Source organism: Pinus tabuliformis, chromosome 2_2, assembly GCF_031772625.1.
Source record: "Pinus tabuliformis cultivar Carrire ecotype Pingquan chromosome 2_2, CPIR1, whole genome shotgun sequence".
NCBI lineage: Eukaryota > Viridiplantae > Streptophyta > Pinopsida > Pinales > Pinaceae > Pinus > Pinus tabuliformis.
This window is the reverse complement of record NC_142300.1, coordinates 961,652,976-961,657,497: the sequence shown is the minus strand read 5'-3', so window position 1 is coordinate 961,657,497 and position 4,522 is coordinate 961,652,976. Positions and strand designations below refer to the sequence as shown.

Sequence of the window (4,522 nt, the reverse complement as noted above, 5' to 3'; positions counted from 1 at the left end):
TCAAGAGACTCTTCCTCAAAAATGCTTTGCTTTTGAGCATTTATAGAAGGTTTATCTAGGACTCTACCTGATCTGAGTTGTACTTCATTGAGAGGAACAATCATATAGGTAGGAAATTGTTGACCTTCCATCATGTAAGCATTTTGAGGGTTTTTATTATTGGGGTTTGGCAATGGCTGAGAAGGAAGTTGATTTGACTTCTGTTGGAATGGAAGCAAGAGTTGAGAATTTGGATTCTGTTGAGAAGGTCGTTGTAGTATAGTGGTGAGTATTCCCGCCTGTCACGCGGGTGACCCGGGTTCGATCCCCGGCAACGGCACCTAAATGTTTGGTCAATTTAGTGATGTCTAAATTGCAACTTTTAAATGTCAACCCGGGGCTCGTAAGCTGATGAAGTGAGGTGTACTATATGTACTTAGGTAACCGTTTTCTTAGTCTTTTGTCGTTTTTAGTTTTTTTAAGTTTGTTTTCGAATGTATCTTTCCTACTGTGATGTGATGGAAATGTAATAAAGCAAGTGAAATGTGGATGATTGTGGTGATCCCTAAATGATTTCTCAAAACTTAAAAAGTATTCTACAAGAAAGCTTGAACAACAACTGCAATAAAATCAACTCTTAAAGGAAAATAAAGACATCAAATAAAGGACTAATGACATCAGCCCAGTATCTCTGCTGCTGAATGAAAATGAAAATGAAATCTATATTAAATCCAACTAAAGGTAAGAACAACTATCTCACACTATTTCAACTCTTCAACTTAATCTTCTCTATGAAAAGATATCATGAAATGTTAAGCAATGTGAAATCTAAGTGAAACTACATAAAAGAGACTAGTCACAATACTTTAACTTTCTCTTAACATTTTGCCTTTCAGCTGAATTTATCATGTAAGAAACAGTTATGAATAAGTCAAGTAATGTGAGTTCTAAAGCAAACTAAATCAAGCTATACTAAGTGATATTTTGGCTCCCAATAAAGTTATTTGATTATGGAAAAGGAACCATCAATAGATGAACAACTTGATATCTAAGAGCAGAAAGTAAATATGCAAGTTAAAGAAATGACAGTAAGGAAAATCAAAACTGCAAAACAATGAAGGTCAGCAACATAGACAAGATGATCATGCATGCCACTAGTTATGAAAGGAAAAGAAGGAAAACTGTCCCGGGCTTGGCTAAGAAACCTGCATAACACACTGATCAGTCGTGAACATAATAGTGCAGAAATGTAAATCAACAGAAATCAAAGTGTATGTACAGCTAATATACATGTTGAAAAGAAATAAAAACGCAGCAATTTAAAAGACATCTGTACAGCTAATATACATGAAACAAGAAAAAGAAATGCAGGAAATTAAAGGTTACTGTACAGGGCTTCAGCAAACAGGGGCCCTCTGCCTACTTCAGCCGGTTCAAGGAGCAGTTATACGCTTAAATGAAAAACAGTCTTCTCATGTATTGAACATCAAATGTAAAGTACAGTGGGGAGCTCAAAATTACATACAAAACGATTACAAAAATGATTAACTCTACAACATTCAAGGACGCTTTATTTATAAGGAGAAAGCAAACTACTTTAACGAGATCTATGCTATTCAACCAGCTGTTTAAAAACACGTGAATCCTCTGCGTCCCCGGATCTAGGTAACTGTCATCGTGTTCATTAAATCTGGAGAGTATGGCTGTTGGATTCGTGCTTCTAGATTGTCTTCGTGGCTGAGGATGATGCCACCTAGCTTCACGTGCCCAAAAACAGAGCAACGCAGAGCCGTGCCATCGCTGAATACTTCTGTTGACCAGTATTTGCCTCCTCGTTGACTGCGGGCTTTTATGGCTGTTCTGGGTGATCTGGAGGGACACGTCCCATGTCCTTGACTCCTGGAACTTGCCCATGTGGCTCATCTTCTCGGAGGACACCTGTAACATATCATTTAATAAAACAGCTGCGGAATCCTATGCTGGCTGCAGAAACCTGGATCAGCTACGGAAACCTGTGTTGGTTGCGGAAACGCAGCACTCTGAACCAAAATTCTAAACCAAACAACAGTCATTAGCGTAGTTAGAAAACCATGTAAAAAGTCCTAAAATATAATGATTTAATCAACTTGGTGGATGAAATGAGTGGGAAAAGGAGGAAATGAATGGGAAAAGAAGGCTGAGAGGGTGTGTAAGGAGGTACAGGTTCAAGGCTCTACAGTGGTCTCCCAATATATACTCAACGGTACGGGGAACACAAGTCCGTACTGGCACTTGTCGTATCAAAGAGGAGGAATCACCCAACCTTCAATGAAAACGATAGTTACCAGGTTTTACGACACCAAAACATGTCTCTAGCCTAGACTTCTAGATGTGTTGCGTTAGATTCTAAAGCATTTTTATGTTCATTGAGGTTTAAGTTAGAGTTGATCTTGCTTAGAAGTTTGTCTTTCAAGGTTCACTGCATGATGTAGATGTGAAATTCCTAAATATGCAATCTAAAATGATAAACAGTCGTTTATGTTCTTTTAGCAATGAAAATCCTAGCTACAAAGGAAAGAAGATAATGATTTTCTTTCAGCAGAGAGCATAGAGCACACACTAGATGCACTTTCCTAAATCAAATTTCGCATGTAGTCAAAATGCAGATGCACATGCATGTATTTTTTTTCCGCTTTCTTAATGTGTGAATGACAAAAAAGGAAAGCTAAGTACAGATCTGAACTATTTTCTTTAAAAGCGACATTATTAACAATTTCTTTTCAAAATGAAAGGAAGACTAAGACGACACTTTTCGATTTCGAAATGAGAACTGTTTTCGACACTTCAAATACTAATAATTTCAAATCAAGTACAATCAACTATCTAGAAGAGGAAGACTTTACGATGCTCTTCTTTTGATTCAGAATGACAATTATGACACTTGCATCAAAAATGACAGTTCGATTAGGCTACTTTCGACAAAGGAAGACCATAAATGATTGACAAATACATAAAAACATATACAATTCCTAACTGATGGAGGCTGAAATAACATCAAGGAAGATGGTTTCAGCAAGAAGGTTCTGATCATGAACAACAAAATTACTGAATAAAGTTGAAAAAAAGGAGGAAAAAACCAATTTTCAGAGAAGAAAGTAGTATCACTCAATCATCACACCTACAACATAGGGAAACAGGGATGCATCTCTTCTTCAACACACAAGATGTGTGATGCATCTAGGTTGCACAGTTATAGATAGTGTGATAGGCCAGGGAGCAAAACTGAGCTTGGTTTTTGCTCAAAGTTTGCATCTAAGTTCAGTGATTTAGGCTGAGTAATGATGGACAGTAAAAAAAAAGCATAAGGGTAGGATCTGATGAGGTTCTGAGCTACCACAAGGGCATTTGGGATGCTTTGTAAGTCAGATATTTAGTTCATAAACCAACCCAGAGATTGACTGAAGCAGTGTTTATCTACTTCGCAATTGCATAGCAAAGACGTTTCGAAGGCTAGCTGGCTAACTTCAGGCTCTGTCTATAGTTTATAAAGCAAACAATAAACAAACAAAACAAACTATTCATTCCCCAACAGAGTCGCCATTTTGTTTCAGGGAAAACTAGTGTCGATTCAAACTGCTAGTCCCACTAAGATGGGTAGCTATCTTAGACACAAACAATGAAAGCTTTTCAAAAGTTCCTTTAAGTGTGATAGATGGAAGAGAAGAAAAGAGGACCAACCTAGATCTTCCGCTTTGATCCTAGCTTGATTTCTCCTTTCCTTGATAGAATTTTCCACTCCTCTCCTACTTGTCCCACTTCAAAGAGTACCTGTAGAGTCAAAGTAACAACAAATTATCAAAGCATCTCTATCTAAAACATCATAAACTATGCGGAATCAGAAACACATTGACCATACAATTGCGTTCATAAACAATAAGATTCACAAATATAAGATTATATGGAGGAAAACTCAAAGAACTTTATTAATAGTAATGTAAGAGAGGATTACAACTCAGTTGTCTGATCCAGCATCATCCTCCCAGTTGTAGAAGCCCTCTTCACCTCATGAAGAATCAAATCACCCAACAATGCAATGTCTCTTCTCACCAACAAACCAACAACACTTCCTTACAAAATACAAAATTTCAGCCTTTAGATCTCTCAGATGAGGGATCCATTTATAGATGTCTTGCAAGGGTGTGAGTCAGCTCTGGGTTTTTGATTAGTGTCATTCCATTGATAGTTCTTGGTTCCACTTGGAGATTTCATGATCTCTTACTCATCCCTAGGCGAATTCAAAGAGGCAAGTGTCACAGGAGAAGTTTCTAGAAGATTCCATGATCATCCACCTTGCAAACTGTCTCTGCCATTTGTCTATTCTTGCTCATCGCACCCCACAGAAGGCCATTTCAGTATGCACCGCACCTGGCCAGTTAGGCAGTCAGTGTGCATCGCACCTTGTCCATGGAGTAGTTTGTATGGTCTAGTTTTGGGTAGTTCTAAGTAGTTTTTCAGGTGGAACTTCTGGGAAATGATGTAATCAGTTGAACATGATCCTTTAGGG

General features: G+C 37.9%; 1 non-coding gene across 1 annotated transcript; it reads left to right on the top strand.

The window, feature by feature from the left end:
* The first annotated feature begins 247 nt into the window (after nucleotides 1–247).
* Nucleotides 248–319, top strand: TRNAD-GUC (transfer RNA aspartic acid (anticodon GUC)). Its single transcript has one exon. It is a non-coding gene; the product is annotated as a tRNA-Asp (tRNA).
* The last annotated feature ends 4,203 nt before the right edge of the window (nucleotides 320–4,522 follow it).